A 17,218-nucleotide genomic window follows, 5' to 3' on the forward strand; every position below is an offset into this window, starting at 1 on the left:
AATTCCCTCTGTGAGTGTATTCTCCTACATGGCTGCAATCCTATGCACGTTTACTTCGAAGTCCATTGGAACTGTTGGGCTTAATTCCCACTAAATCAGTGTAAGATTGGTCTGCACAGCACACTGATCAGTGTGGGACCGGCTTCCAAGTAAACGTGCATGGATCATGATCTCTGCCTGCAGTCCCTGGAAATCTTACTTTTCAGTAAGCAGACGGGTGGGTTTTGCGAGCATGAAGAGAGATGCTGTAATTGGCGCTAAGGGGGTTAATGAAGAGTTTCACGAAGCATAAGCAGCCAGCCGCTTCAAAATGAAACACGGGATTGATCAGATTGAAGTATTTGCCATTGTGCTGGCGCCCCTTTTCTTCAAGCACCCTTCAAGGACAAAGAAAACTATTACAATACTTATTGTATAGAAATAGAAAAGGACAACAAAATGGGACGAACAAGAGCCCTATTCCAAAAGATTAGAGAAATTAAAAGGAAATTTAAACCACGAGTAGGGATGTTGAATAATCAACAGGGGAACACACGGACTGACCGAGATGAAATAAAAGGAAGATGGAAGCAATACACTGAAGAACTCTATAAAAGAGATGACAGGATGACAGGATGACAGATTCATTCACGGAGGAACCATATGATGAAGAACCAGAAATTTTAGAATGTGAGGTGAAAGCTGCTCTTAAAATACTTGGAAGAAACAAATCACCAGAAACAAATGGCATACCAACAGAGTTGCTACAAGCTACTGAGACTGAATCAGTCCAAATTTTGACAAAAATTTGTCAACAAATACGGAAAACTAAACAATGGCCCACAGACTGGAAGCGTTCAATATATATCCCACTTCCAAAGAAAGGAGATCCCAGAGAATGCAGTAATTACCGAACTATTGCCTTAATATCCCATGCAAGTAAAGTAATGCTCAAGATTCTACAACAAAGGCTCTTACCATATATGGAGCGAGAAATGCCAGACGTCCAAGCTGGATTTAGAAAGGGAAGAGGCACCAGAGATCATATCGCAAACATACGTTGGATAATGGAATGGACCAAGGAATTTCAGAAGAAAATCACCCTGTGCTTTATAGACTACAGCAAAGCCTTTGACTGTGTAGATCATGAAAAATTATGGAATGCTTTAAAAGAAATGGGGGTGCCACACCATCTGATCTGTGCCTGATGCACAACCTATACTCTGGACAAGAGGCTACTATAAGGACAGAATATGGAGAAACCGATTGGTTCCCCATCGGAAAAGATGTGAGACAGGAGTGTATTTTATCACCCTATTTGTTTAATCTGTACGCAGAACATATCATACGGAAAGCAGGATTGGACCAAGATGAAGGAGGTGTGAAAATTGGAGGGAGAAACAGCAATAATTTAAGATATGCAGATGATACCATATTCTTAGCAGAAACCAGTAATGATTTGAAATGAATGCTGATGAAAGTTAAAGAGGAAACCACAAAAGCAGGACTACAGCTGAACGTCAAAAAGACTAAAGTAATGACAACAGAAGATTTATGTAACGTTAAAGTTGACAATGAGGACATTGAACTTGTCAAGGATCAATACCTCGGCACAGTCATTAACCAAAATGGAGACAATAACCAAGAAATCAGTAGAAGGCTAGGACTGGGTAGGGCAGCTGTGAGAGAACTAGAAAAGGTCCTCAAATGCAAAGATGTATCACTGAACACCAAAGTCAGGATCATTCAGACCATGGTATTCCTGATCTCTATGTATGGATGTGAAAGTTGGACAGTGAAAAAGGCAGATAAGAGACAAATCAACTCATTTGAAATGTGGTGCTGGAGGAGGGCATTGTGCATACCATGGACTGCGAAAAAGACAAATAATTGGGTGTTAGAACAAATTAAACCAGAACTGTCACTAGAAGCTAAAATGATGACACTGAGGTTATCATACTTTGGACACATAATGAGAAGACATGATTCACTAGAAAAGACAATCATGCTGGGAAAAACAGAAGGGAGTAGAAAAAGAGGAAGGCCAAAGAAGAGGTGGATTGATTCCATAAAGGAAGCCACAGACCTGAACTTACAAGATCTGAACAGAGTGGTTCATGACAGATGCTCTTGGAGGTCGCTGATTCATAGGGTCGCCATAAGTCGTAATCGACTTGAAGGCACATAACAACAACAACAACAACATTTGAATTAATTATTTATTAACTATTCATTTGTTTATTTAGTATATAAGTAGACTGTTTACTGCTATTATTTTGCTGCTCCAAAATTCAACTGAAATGTGGCCTTGACAAGTGGAGGACAGGGGTGGCTGGAAGGGGAGGTGGAGGCCACACAAAGCAAACAAAGGCAGTGTTTGATTTTGGCACCTTTTTTCCATCCCTGCTGCTTGCAGTGGGGATCAGATTTACTCGGTTTATGAAAGCAGTAATTTTCCTTCTTTGCCACTAGATGCAAGACCTTCAGTGCCAGGGCATACAAGAAATGTATTTATTATTTAAATTTATATATCAAATTTCTGCACTAAGCATCTAGTGCAGATAATAATGAAACATAAAACGTGATCGAAAGCAGGCTAAAAAGAGGGGGGGGCTCACCCCATCTCCTTGGCCAGAAAAGGTGCAAGCGAGATGTCTCATGGGGTGCGGGTAATCCACAGCAACGCCAGCAGCAGGGGCACCTCGACGCCCCCTTCCTCCGTACCGTCTTCTGCCTTCGGGCCGGACTCCGGGTTGCTGGATAGAGCCTACGCAGGCTCTTACTCAGCCATGGTGAAAGTGGCCCAAATGTTATTGCTGCTGATTGGATTCATCTGCATAAGATCTTCACGGTGGATAGATCACAGTACATACACCTACTGCAAAATTATCTCCATGTATGACTTAGTTATGATTCTAATTTTCTACATTGTCTACGTCTTCAGAATTTATCAAATGCTAGCCTGCATCAACTGGCCACTTGCAGATCTTTCTTGGGAACTTCTGGATTGGCAGGATTCCCTTGACTCCAGACTGCAGCAGGGCCTTTGAAATGTGATGGACTCTGCAATCTGCATTTGTAGCTGGAGCAGATGAATTGTGTTGGCTGAGCTGCTTGACTGCCATAGTGATCCAATTTAGCTATCAGTTTGTAATATGATTTATCCTACATCAACAAAAATGGTTGATTTTTGTCTTATTTGAATTTATTGGTGGCTTTTGTAAACTTGCTTCTCTCCGCACACCCAGCGCTTTGTATTTTGATATTTTGAATGTTCATTGTGAGCTACTTCGGGCACAAGCACACTGTAGAAAGGTGGCATATAAATAAATTCAATCAATCAATAAAATTGCATGTTAATAACAACACAAAAAAGCAAAGGAAAGCAATCAATAAAAAAACCCACCAATAAAACAATTGTTGAGCTTATCAAGAAGGTTGTTTGCTGGCTGAATAAAGGGGTTTAGTTGGGCCTCCTTAGGAAGGAAGTTCCAAAGCCTGGGCATCTCTCATATGATCTTAATATCTAGATAGAATACACTCCTTCCAATATCCTGGTCTTAATGGTATTGAGGGCTTTAAAAGTCACATCCAATTGTTTGAATTGAGACTGTATCTCAATGGTCTGTGGGCTCAATTAGGCCTATGTACTCCTTCCAAATGGCCCACAAGGCCATACATTAAAATCCACCCCCACCAGTCACTTCAGTGATATCATCTGACATAGTTTGCCAGTCATCCTGAATTCAATTACTTGCACATCTTTGCACCTCACCCCAGCGCTTACTGAGTGAGTACTGCTTCAATTGTCGCTTTCTGTGCAGCCACGCTTTTGCTTGAGACTTTTTTCTTCTTTCTGCATTTAAAGTTAATATCAGAGCATCTGTTGCTATGGTGGTTACCATGGACGCTCTTGGGATGCTGCAACTCATTGGGAGAACTTTTGGAGTAGCAACTGGAGGAGGCATTCCCTCTGAAATTGAATAATTCTCTATTCTTTGAAGATTGCTTGGATAAGACTCTTCTAGGTCACAAAACATTTATTGTGTGTTAATTATCCTCTGTGTACTTTGTCAGATCTTCAGTAGGCCACAGTTAAAAACTGTGTCTGTAAGTTTTCTCTCATTCCTATTTGATCACACAGCTAAAATTAATTTCTTTAGCATTGTTGGGGGGGGGCTTTTGCTGCTAATTATGAACCTGGAGGAGTGAACAGAACAGATCAGTTCTTTCCCTTCAGTTAAGAATTGTTGTCCTCTGAAAAGCATGATGTCTATTGTTGTTTCATATCTAAGCTCATTAAAAGCAGGGCTCTGTATAGCCACCAATTCAAAGATCTTTTAAAAGAAATCCAAGCAGAATATTTAGTTTGCTACTGTGAAGTGCACTGGCTAAGTAGGGGAGGTGGTTGACAGACGACAACTGAGAAAGACAGCCGAGAGTGGGAACAGCATCAGTGCAGCCAGACTTGGCAAACCTCATAGAAGCTGCAACCATCCCACTAGAAAATTATCATAACTGGAGGATAGGGGTGGCTGGAAGGGGGAGGGGGAGGCCACACAAAGAGAACACTTTGACTATTTGTATCAAGAGGTAGTTAATTTCATTTCAGCTATACCCCCTCAGGCATGCCCTCTTACCTTCTGACCATTTGACTCTCAGAAGGTTGGCCAGGTACAAATCTGGAATTTGGGCTGAAAAAGGTTCACCACCACTGCTTACATGAACGGTAAACAATTCCAACTGTTGAAATAGTGGTGTCTTATCTTGCTGCAAATAACCAGCTGCAGGACCAACTGAACTTTCAAAGGCAGTGCAACACAGAGTGCATTACAGCTGCCAAACCTAGATGTAAGTAACAGATGTGTCACTGGCCAAAAATGGCTTAGTTGCATCACAGAATAAAATGTGTTTCCACAACTTCCTCAGATAGAGGTTGAAGCTGAAGTTTCACATTCTGAATGCATCTCTTTTAATGCTGAGTTTGATCCAGTGACTCTAGCTTGAAGCAAAAAGTCAGGCAAGGCTGACTTATGAGTGAGCATATTCTGGCTTCAGAGCCCACTTCAGGCAGAGAACATGTGCTGTGCAAGATTATCAGCCCCTTATTCTAGAGAGCAGTCCTGCATTGTCCAGCCCTGGTTTAGAAAATACCAGGAGTCTAGCCCTCTGTGAGTACTTGTTTCACCAAGCGGGATCTTTTCCCCTGCAGCTCCTAGATCCAGCCCTGAACTGGAGAGAACTCTCCATCTCCGCTCTTTTCCCAGGAGCCTTTGCAATGCTCCCAGGATACCATTATTTCCTCTGTTTGCTCCCCAAAGGTGAAGGAACTCTTAAGAAAGATCTGCTCTCTGGCCTCCAGTCCCTCCTCTGAAAACATCAGCCAGGTGATACCAACAGCACCAAGGTACATGGCTTGGAAAAGCCTGGAGTTGACCACATACCAACTTTTGAAAAACCCTAGGAGGTAGGAGGGAATGAGCATTTTCTCCCCCAAGGGTCCAGTGAAATCAGTCAAAAGTGCCTGACCCTGTCTTTCTCTCAGTGGGCTTGCAATCAGATAAAAGATCTGATTTGTTTTTTGTCTCCTGGTCTTCACGCCTCCTGATGTGGGCAGTCATTTGCTTACATATTTTAGTGTAGACGTGTTTCTGGATAAGTTAAAGGAGAGCTTCAAGGAGGTTACCAACAAGAAAGGAACAGCAGATTGAATTCCCTATCACTGTGGCTATGGTAAGGACGAAGCCCCCCCAAGGACACTGTCCTACTGAGTACCAAAGCTCACTCCAACAACTCCTGAAGATTCCCTTCTGCACTATGATTCTTTAATCTTCCCATCAGAGAGGGAGTTTCTGAAGCCTAATAACCTCACCTCTTTGATTTCCTCTCAACCACAAAGGATAAATAGGTGTTGGGATTTTGGAAGAATTCAAGCAAAATCCCAGTTTAAGAAGACTTCGTCTTCCTTGCCCTAAAAAAGTATGCAATCACCCATTCCTAACTAGGATGCATCTTTACTATTTGCATTTCACAGCTCAAGCAAAAAAGGGGGAAGGAGTTAAGAAAATTATTCATGGTGCCAAGTTCCTTTTTGTTCTGGTTCTAGTTGATGAGTGACTTCTCCAGCTCCTGCATTGCAACAACAAGGAGAAACTAGCCAACACTTTCTGAGTAAGCTCCTGGGAGGGGTGTGCGTGTGTTTCTCTGTGCAAGCAATAGAGGACCAGTTCAATGCCTGGAATTGTGTTCAATGAAAAGAATAAAGAGCGGTGTGCTTAGTTGGTGCAGATGGAAAGCAAAGCGCTTCAGTCAGCAGATGTCAGCACTGAAAATATGATAGACAAGTTGCAGAAGGACTGCATGGAGGCAATCATGCTGTTTAGCAAAAACCAGCTAGGTCATCTAAAGCAAATGGGTGACCGATTGATCAAGGCCAGCAACAACAGCAGAGTAGCTGAAATAAACTCAACAAAATTAATGATCGCTGGCAGCATCTCTTTGGCATCATTGGGAGATGGGTGAAGAAGCAGAATGAGACTTTGCTTTCATACAATAGCTCGCTTGCCAATTTGAAGGATAATTTACAGCTTTACCTTCTAGTAAAGTATCTGACTTGGACTGAATAATTCACTTCTCTTACAAATGGCTTGTTCTAGATCACCCTGACTGAGATTCTAGATCTCACAGAGAATAGAGTAGCACTTTTTAAATTATTCAACCAACACAATGGAGAATGATCAATACGCTTTTTTTAAAAAAAAGGTATACCTATTACAGAAAGAAGGAAGCTAAAGGTAAGATGTTTGCATTAGTTGTACATTTTCCTTAGAGCCTCATAGATCGCATAATAGCTTCTAAGAAAAACCTTACTGGCCTCAATAAGATACCATCACTGGTAATTATAATGTAACAAAGTAGTTCCTGTCTTCTATGAACCGAGGCTAGGTTGTGATTAATATTTAATAATATTTACATTAATCATTTATTAACTATTTAAAATTTACTTAGTATTATCAAGCTAATTTTATGACAATCTTAATAAGTAGACTGTTATTGCTGTTATTTTGCTGCTTTCACATTCAACTGAAATATGACCGTGATGAGTGGAGGATAGGGGTGGCTGGAAGGGGAGGTGGAGGCCACACAAAGCAAACAATGGAACAGAACTGGTGTTTGATTTTGGCAGTTTTTCCATCCCGTCCTTTCAGCAGGGATCAGCTCAGTATATGAAAGCTGCAGTATTCTTTCCACCACTAGATGTCAGATTTTCTGACTTCAGTGCCAGACCATACAAGTGGGTTATTTATTATTGAAATTTATTTGAAGCATTTCTGCAAGTTTTTTTAATTTTTATTTTTCATTTTCAAATAATACAGAAAAGAGCTATAACATCTCCCCCCCTCCCCGACAACCCCATCTCATTCTATAAGAGAGCTATTACAATGTTTAAGTCAAATATAAAAGTTCATCAGGCCAACCACAGGGTTTGGGTACTTGGCAACTATTTTCCTCCTTAAATTCAATAAAAGGCATCCATTGGTCCGTGAAAGTGTCTTTCTTCTTAGTGCCTGTTGCTAGTTTCAGGTTTTGCATCAGTTTCTCCAACAAAGCAAATTCCCATAATTTTCTATACAGGCGGGCCCTGCTTATACGGCAGGTTCCGTTCCAGACTGCTGCCGTAAAGCAGAAATCGCCGTAAAGCGGAACCCATTGAGGATAATGGGGCGTGTCACATGAAAATGCCATGAAAATGCCGCAAAATTGCAAAACTGGCTTTAAAATGGGGAATTTCCCCCCGCCGCATTAGCGGAACGCCAGAAAGCGAAGCGCCGGTAAGCGGGGCCCTACTGTATCATTCGTCCAATGATAGTCCATCTAAGTTTTTCCAGTACCGAGCAATCAAGAGACAGGTAGCTATCAACATAAATCCTATTAGTTTTTTATACTGTAAATCTGAGTTTTTGTTAATAAAAATATTTAATAAACAAGTTCTGGTGTGAGTTGTACCGTTTGTCTAGCTATTTTACTTATTTCCCTTTGCACCCCCCCAAAAGTTTTTCTGAACATTCTGACAATCCCACCACATATGGCTGTAAGAGCCGAAAGCGCCACAGCCTCTCCAACACATCTAGATGATGATCCTGAAATTTGTTCTGATTGGGATCATGTACCATCTGTAGATAATTTTAAGTGCCATTTCCCTTATTGAAGTGGACACTGCTGAATATGGAAACTTATCCCATATGGTATCCCAGTCAGAGCGTCAGAGAGTTGGTAAGGGTCTGCCATAACAGCTGGGCTGGACGATGAGAGGGCCCAGCAGGGAGGGTGGTGGCAAAAAAGACTCGGTGGCGAAGATAGGCAGCTGGCGCTTGGTGGCTCTGGGGCTTTCAACTGTCCTTCCACCAAACTGGACAACAAAAAGCCCAGCAGGGAGGGCAGCAGCAATTTAGCAAAACAAACAATATCATCTCTGGAACCCTCTTTACGACGTGGCCCCAATGCTCTGTGAGCTCTTTCTAAGCTGGAATCCAGGTAGCAGTGATTTCAGCCAACTGACAAGGAATGATTTAATATTATCTTTTTTTGTATCTTTGTCCAGTCCACAAAATCTCATATTCGTTCTTCTATTTTGGTTTTCCAGGTCTTCCTGTTTAATTTTGGTCTCTATATAAGCCTTTTTCAGCATTTTAACTTGTTTTCCCTGTTCTGCCATCTCTTCATCCATCTTTGCTACACTGAATTCTGATTTTTCTATTCTGACTGTTAAATTTCCCAGCCTTTTATCCAAAATAGTAGCCCAACTTTCCATAAGATCATTTTTGAATGCTTGGAGTTGCGTTTGTATTTCTGCTCTGGTCGATACTGTGACCGCTTCTTGTATCCCTGCCATATCTTCAGACTGCATATCATTTCCAGGCATAGGGGAAGGTGGCACCATATTTACCAGTGACTCCATTGATTCCTCAGATATAGGCCTCAAGCTAATGCTTCTCCCTGCAGGTTGAAAGTAGTGAGTTAAATCCAAATTTTTACTTCTAACTGTTCCACCGATCATCCCCGATCGGGGGTGCACAAAATACTGGTCAGGTTTTAATGTCTTTCACTCAGACAACAGGCATAAATGAATATGGGGCAGAGGAGCTCCTGGACTGCGCCACCATTTTACAGGCGCTAGCTCTGCCCCCCATTTCTGCAAGTTTATCAACCCTTCAGTCTAGAGAGCAAAATGCAGGATTGCGTTGGCCAGTTCTGGCTTAAATAATACCAGGAGACTGGCTTTCTATGAGTGTCTAATCCATCAAGCGGGACCTTTTCCATGGCAGCCCCAGATGTAGCCCTGAGCTACAGAGAGCATCCTCCATCCCATCTCTTCTCCTAGGAGCCTTGGCAAAGCTCCCAGAATGCCACTATTTCATCTGTCTGCTCCCAAAGATGAAGGAGCTCTTAAGAAAGTTCTGCTACCTGGCCTCCAGTCCCTCCTCTGGAAACATCAGCTACGTGATATCAGCACTGTGGTATGTGGCCTGGAAACACCTGGAGTTGACCACATACCAGTTGTTGGAGAATCCTTGGAGGTAGGAGGAGATGCATATTCTCCCCCCCCCAAGAGTCCAGAGATCTAGATTACATTAGGATAATCATACTGTGGAAGTACTTGGTAAAGCAGAGCCATTCATATTCGGTACAGATGTGTGCTTGGCCACTTCTGCAATTCCACTAAAGAGCTGCAACCCCGAACTGTCAGGTCACAGGGATTTTTTTTAGAAAACTTGCTCCAAGGAAAGGTATTCGGTTTTTTATTGTTTACCCATCTCTCCATCTCTGCCATTTTCTGCCCTCACATGGTTGAAACTCAGCTTTTAATCATCCCTACAGGTGCTTCTCAGCCTCTCATTTAGTCCTGCTGCATCCCTAGTACCACTCCCCTCTCCTTATATGGCAAGTATTAGATCCCCTGTCTCCATTATGCTAACCAGTAAAGCAGCAATGGGGGACCTCTGTCCCCCTGGCCTAATTAGTACAGCAACTAATAATGTCTCAACACTTTGTGATCAATTTGTTTTATGGCCTGTGAACTGCTCATATCACTTCATGAAACTGACACATTGATGGATCTGGTATTCCTGAAATGTGGGATGTTTGGTACAGTGAGAGCACTGTGCATCACATTATCATGGGGAAACATCTTCAATGTGCTGTAGAAGCTCACACACATACATTTGTTGCTGAGTGATATTGAAGATCTGTTAACCACTATAGAGAAATGAAATCTCTCTGGAAAACAAGGGAATTTGACAAGATCCAATGACAATCAAACCCAACATTTAAACTGAAGTGAGAGTACATAGCAATGGTGGAGTGTTTGTTGCAACTAATTTGGTCTGCTAGAAATTGTGACTGGAATGAGCATATCTCATTTCTAGAAGCAATCGTTGGGTATTTCATTCTATTAGATTGGAAAGTTGGACTTACCATGAAGTGCCCTTCTGGTCAGCAGGGAGTGGAGCATACAGAAACAGGTTAACTCCTCCTGGAGGCAGAGGAAGATTTTTGAGAAAATAAAGTGTAAGATGGTGACCAGCCGGAAGGGGAAGGAACCACCCTCTAACTCCCAGTCTTGACTCTGCCTCCAGCGAGTTAACAGAGTCAACTATATGCTCCTGTATCTCCATAGGGGATACACAATCTCTGGGATGATAGTATACTACCTTGCTGAAGTATGTGCTGAAATATGGGAGGAGTTTCAAAAAGGTAACTGAGTTGTTAGGAAAACTGCTGTTCCATTGTGTGCCCTTGGAGCTGATGAAGCACTTGGAACACCAGAATAGAGCTTTGAAGGTTGCAGGAGGCTTGTTAGGTATTACAAAGCATCCTAAAGCCCTGGCCTGTTATTTTTTAACAGCACCAATACTTGACTAAATATCTGAAGAGATGTTAGGCATGACTGGGATATCATTAGGGCTAGCAACATTGTACAAGCATCATCAGAACTCAAAAGAAGCAGTCACTGAACAAGATACAGCAATCAATAAACTGCATATCAAACTGAAGCGGATTAGAAATCCATTTTCATATGTCAGGCCTGAACTCATTAATATTGCAATCAAAGCAGTTTTCAGTGAAAAAATGGTAAAGGACGTTAGGCGACTGTGTTCTCAATACCACACTGTATGAAGATTTCAAAACTCAGAGACTCATCTCAGAAACTAGTACCAGGAATCTATGGAATCCGATCAAGAAAAACAAACTACATTTGTGTTCAAGTGCCAAGAAGAAAATAAAAATGAATGTGGCCAGTGTTGTTAAAGAGTTAAGTGCATATTTGCCTGACTACTGATTGTAGCTAGATCACAGCTCCAACTTGATTTACGTGAGACATTGGGACACTATGAATTCTCTGCTTTATCACGATCACTATTTAATACCTATGGGACTATGCATCCATGTCAGCAAAAAAGCAAATTAATTGAAATTTTGAAGTCACTTGCACCATAAATGCAAAGTACTAGCACAACCAGCAAAACACCTCAAATAGTTAGCATCCCATTTCAAAGCATCTTTTCTGTTGCAATTACTGATAGTATGGCAGAGCTACAAGCTATAGAGAAATCAAAATATATTCAAACATACAAAGATCTGGCTGATGAATTCATAAAAAAAAAATCAGAGCAAGCACTGGGAGCATAATGAAATATACCTGGTGTTTCACACATATAAAGACAATTCTATTAAGAGTATGACATGACAAAAAAAGCTCCAGGTGATATCACCAACGCAATACATAAATCATGGACAGCATGAACATAGTAAATGTTACCGTGAAGAAGCTACTTTTGCACATTAGCACCAAAGGTGAGTTAACTGAGTACCTAGCTCACAATGCATAAGCAGGCAAAAATGACTAGAACGGACTTTGTAGCTGCACGGCGTACAGACTTGGCTGCCTCACATTGTTCTTTGGAGTTTTTAGTAGTACTCAGGAAGAAGCAGATACCAAGATACATGCCATCAATGCCACGGAAAGAGCTAAAACACCTTATATATTTGCACAAGACACTGATATTTTGGTTCTTGCGATATGAAGGCACCCAAGACTTCCTCCTGAGTCTTACTTTGTTCCTTCTTAAAAAAAAATTATATCACTTGTGCGTATATTTATATATTGGATGTCAGGAAAGCCGATTTTAATAAACTCAGAACAATGGTAAGTAAGGCTCCGTGGCAAGCGACCCTAATGAGAAAGAAGTCCAAGATGGGTGGGAGTTTCTAAAAGGGGAAATTCTAAAGGCACAATGGCAAACAATTCCGTCAAGGAAAAAAAGGGGGAAGACAGCAGATGAAGCCAATGTGCCTTCACAGAAAGCTTACAGATGACAAGTCAAGTCAAGTCAAGTCAAGTTTTATTACGGTCAAAGACCAGCATACGAAACAAGGATAAAACATCATAACTACAATTATTAGAATAATGTCATATTCAGTTAAAAATTAATTAAAATCAGTTTCCAAATCTATGTGAAGTATTCATTATTCATTAATATTTAAGGCAGTAATAGACCAAGTATTATAAAAATGCAAGTTGCATTATAAAAATTAATTAGGCTAATTAAAACATTAATTAAATTCAGTCTGGCATATATAAAACTTTATAACTTGAACCAATAAAATTTATTTTCAGATATCTTTTACCCATTTTCTCCTACAGAGCATAGCAGCTGTACAAAATTTAGCGACTTTCTCCGTAGTTAATTGCTGATGATCTCCAAGTAAGTAATCCAAAAGCCTTTCTTCATTTCTACCAGGTATAAGATCAAGAATAGGTTTAATTATTTGATTTCTAAGGTCTAAATAGTAAGGGCATCGTAAGAGGACATGAGCAATTGTTTCAACCTCATCCTCACCGCAAGGGCATTTTCTATCACAATATGGGATTTCATTGAATCTACCCTCTAGGAGTTTTGAAGGTAAAGTGTTCATTCTTGCGAGAGAAAAAGCCCTGCGGTAGCTAGGAATAGTAAGGTAGGACAAATAAGGCATTGGGGTTAAGAATTTTGGATTATATCTGTGCTTCCTAACCTGCATTAAATGATGTTGAAAATCTATATCCTTAATTCTTTGTAATATACTCATCTTAGCTTTTAAATAGCCCATTTCTTGGATCACAGAAATAGAAAAGCCCATGGTCTGTAATTTATCCGTTATCAATTTCACCCAGGGGGATTGAAAATTATCTCTTAAGATGTCAGAGGAGAGCCCAGTAGGGTTAAATTTCAGTTTAAGCCAGGTAGAAATTCTCAAGGCCCGAATCTTAGATTCTATAGTGGGTAGACCAGCCTCAAGTCTTAGGATAAAACTAGGAATGCATTTAGGAACCGCAAAGATAGCTCTCAAAAAAGAATTTTGAATCAATTCCAAAACAGAAAAATTCTCAAAAGTGGTAACTTGAACCCCATAAAGTAGTTGAGAAACTACCTTTGCAGAGAAAACTTTAATTGCTGGGATCATAAGCTGACCACCTTTGTTATAAAAATAAGACAAGGGCTTTCAATGTTTTTTTTGCATTCCAGACCATTGTTTTAATCTGCGTCTGCCATGATCCGGTCGATTGGAACGTTATACCTAAATATATAACTGAATTTATTTGCTCAATTAATTGGCCGTTGATTTGCCAGCGATGGTTCGATCTTTTCTTAGTAAACAATAAGACCTTAGTTTTCTCATAATTAATTAACAGGCGTTCCTCTAAGCAAAATGTAGCCAGAGCTGCTAAAAGTCGTCTAAGTCCGACCAAGGATCTTGCCAATAAGACTATATCGTCAGCATATAAAAGTATAGATCTTGAACAGCCAGCTAATATTGGAGCATGTGAGGAAATAATGGCCAGGGAATCGACTATTCCATTAATATATAGATTAAACAAGAGAGGCGCTAAGACACATCCCTGTTTAACCCCTTTAAACGTAGGGACAGGATTAGATAGGTGACCCTTGTTATTGCATCTAATCCATAAGGATATGTCAGTATATAATCCCCGTATTAATATTAACAGTCTTTTGTCGATCTCCATGGCATTTAATTTCTCCCAAAGCCTCTCGCGAGAGATGGAATCAAACGCTGATTTAAAATCAATAAAGGCTGTATACATCATAGTATCTGACTTAGTCGAATATTTAGATATAAAATGGTGAAGAACCAAGGCCTGGTCAACAGTTGAATGGCCAGACCTGAAACCTGCTTGTTCTTGTGCCAACAAATTCTTTTGTTCTACCCAGTCGTTCAATTTGTCATATAGATAGGTCGCATAAAGTTTGCTGATTATGTTCAGTAAACTTATTGGCCTATAATTGGCTGGGTCATTATAGGAGCCTTTTTTATTAATTATTGCAAGGCCCCACTCTTTAGGGATTTGCATTGAATTATTAATATAAGTGAAGAAGGCAGCTAAAAGAGGGGCCCACCAATCCGAATTTGATTTAAAGACTTCCACAGGGATATTATCACTACCTGGGGCTTTCCCTAATTTAAGCCTGGCAATTAAATCAAGGATCTCCGGTATAGTAACAGGTGGCCATTCGTGAATTTCAGTTTCCATATAGTGTATTGCAGTATCATTATTCTTTTGATATAATCTGGCAGTGTAACCCTCCCAGATGGTTGGTGGAATAAAACAATCTAAATTGGATAAAGACTTTAGCCAATTATAGGAGACAAGTCTCCAAAACAAGGTTGAGTTTTTTAACTTGGAAGCATGCAATAAATGTAGCCAAGTTTTATTCAGTTCTATTTTTTTCCTTTTAAGCAAGTTCTTATAATGCTTCCTTGCCATACAGTAAGTTAATGGACGTTCAGATGTTCTATTTAATTTATAGGTTTTATAGGACAATACTAAATGTTTTTTATTGTCACGGCACTCTTGATCAAACCATGTCTTAGAACTCTTAGGCATATTTCTCCTAGAATTATTTGGAGTTATTAAAGGGGATTTTTGAAAGGAAATTATTAACTGCTGAAAATAGGGTAATGGATCCTCTGGGTATATTGATGTAATAATTAATTATTTTATTGCTAAAATATCTGGGGAATTTAGCCATGTATTTAATTCATTTTCTACTTTAGGTATCCATCTCAACCTTCCCGGTCGAATGTCTACCTCATTTTTAGTAAAAGTCCGATATCCCAGTGATGAAGATGTTATGTTACAATTAATTATGACAGTTAGAGGTCGATGATCACTCTCCGGTCGGTCTTCCACTTTAAATTTGTCCACTAGATGGAAAAGCTCGTGGGATACAAAAGTCAGATCAATTTGAGATGCACCTCTTGGTGAAAGGTAAGTAAGTTCCACTTGATTATCTCCACAGGTACGGCCATTTAAAAGTACTAAGTTTAACTTGGTTAGTTTTTGCAACAGATAAATGCCAGTATAGTTTGATCCACTATCTCTCGATTGTCTTATGGGAATGTTACAAAAACCCTCTATTAGAGGAGGTATCATATGATATTTAGTATATAGAGCAGAATCGGAGGAACCTAGCCTAGCATTAAAATCTCCGGCAACTATAAGAGAAGCTTCAGGATATTTTGCAGTTAAGTTCTCCAAGTAGCCTTCCAAGCTTACTACTTTGTCAATAGTATCTTTTTTATCTTTGCTAGGAGGTAGATATACATTGACAAGCAGTAGGGACTGGGAGGAAGATTTTAAATTTATAGCAAGAGCTAAATTTGATAGGGGATCAAGCTTTACAATTTGTGCATTATTTTTTGTATATATAAAGATACAATTGCCACCTTTAGGACGGCCACCACTAGTACTTTGGCTGGCCCCTAGATAGAAAGGGGTATATCCATCTAATTGTGGCTCATCTATTAACCAAGTTTCTTGGAAGAAAATAATATCAAATTGTGCTATAAAATCGGTAGTATATGGATCTAAGTCTTTATTCTTCCAACCTGATATATTCCAAGAGGTGATCTTTAGTTGTTGTAAATTTGGAAGGGGGTTTTGTCAGATTTTAGTAGGCAGTGATACAGGAACAGCCTCGGTTGTTATTTCTTCCCCAGTCTTCAATTCCGGGGGATACATAGAACTAGTTTGACCCGCAGCGCCAGACATTAGTAAAGTATGGATGTTTGATTTTTGTCTGAAATTTCCCCCTTCCAAGGTCTCGCAAAGATCCTTATTCTCTTTTCCAGTGTGGTTTCTATTACGAGCATCATCAATTTGTTCTTTTCTTTTCGCTTTTAAAGTAGACACTAGGTTTTCAAGGTTGGCCAAAATTTCCAATTGTGCTTCATCTGGGAGTGCAGTATATGATTCCAATAGATGTTGTTCTTCCGAGATATTAAACATTTCCACCTCGGTTAGAGCACTCGTAGGATTAGTTCCTTCACGACTTGCTTGCACCTCAGTAATATTTATTAGTAATTCTTCAGAGGTTGCCAACAGAGGAGCCTGTTCACTTGCCTCCACATTTAATTCTGATGATCGGGATTTAGACCTATTTGAATTCAAAAATAATAGGCTTTGTATCGGAGCTACATTTTCAAAAACTCTATGGCACTTTAAATTCTGCGAGAGGAGTAGATTTCTATTTTCATACAGAAGGCCAGCTATTTTTTTGTCATAAAATGTAAGCATGGCCCTAGCTTCCACATAGTTGTAAAAAAGGTATTCTATGGAAGCAACTTCCATACACCAGTCTATTCCAGGTATATGTTCCATTATAGATTGGAAATGTTGTCTCCATTGAAATTGAGTCAGTGCTCCTTTAGGTTTAGGATAGTTTGTAATAGCCAGTTTTACCTTATTTAAAACTAGTTCCCATGGTTTAATTTTAAAGATCTTAGCCAGTTCAGGGTCATCCGGAGTCACTTTTTTTTGTTGGAAATGAAGTTTAGTATTAGTAGATGTAGAGTATGGGATCAGCATGTTGGATTCCAGTTTAGGAAGTTCTAGATCAACAGGGTTGTTATTTTGCTCCATTTGGATCAGTATAGACGTATTTACCCCCTTTTCCAGCTTTGTTTTCCTAGACTTCCTTTTTCTCCTCTTTTTCCCCTTATTAGGAGCATCAGGAGTATCCAATAATCTAAAAAGTTTGTCGAATCTCATGCGAGGTTTATGTCAAGCCTTGCAGGATTTAATGTTTTTACTCTTCTTAGGTTGCTTATGTACCTGCAATTTCTTCTTTTTAGATGTCATACCAGGAGGGGATTTCAGGCGTGTGGTCTGCGTAGC

This window comes from Rhineura floridana, chromosome 15 (genome assembly GCF_030035675.1).
Source record: "Rhineura floridana isolate rRhiFlo1 chromosome 15, rRhiFlo1.hap2, whole genome shotgun sequence".
Taxonomy (NCBI): domain Eukaryota; kingdom Metazoa; phylum Chordata; class Lepidosauria; order Squamata; family Rhineuridae; genus Rhineura; species Rhineura floridana.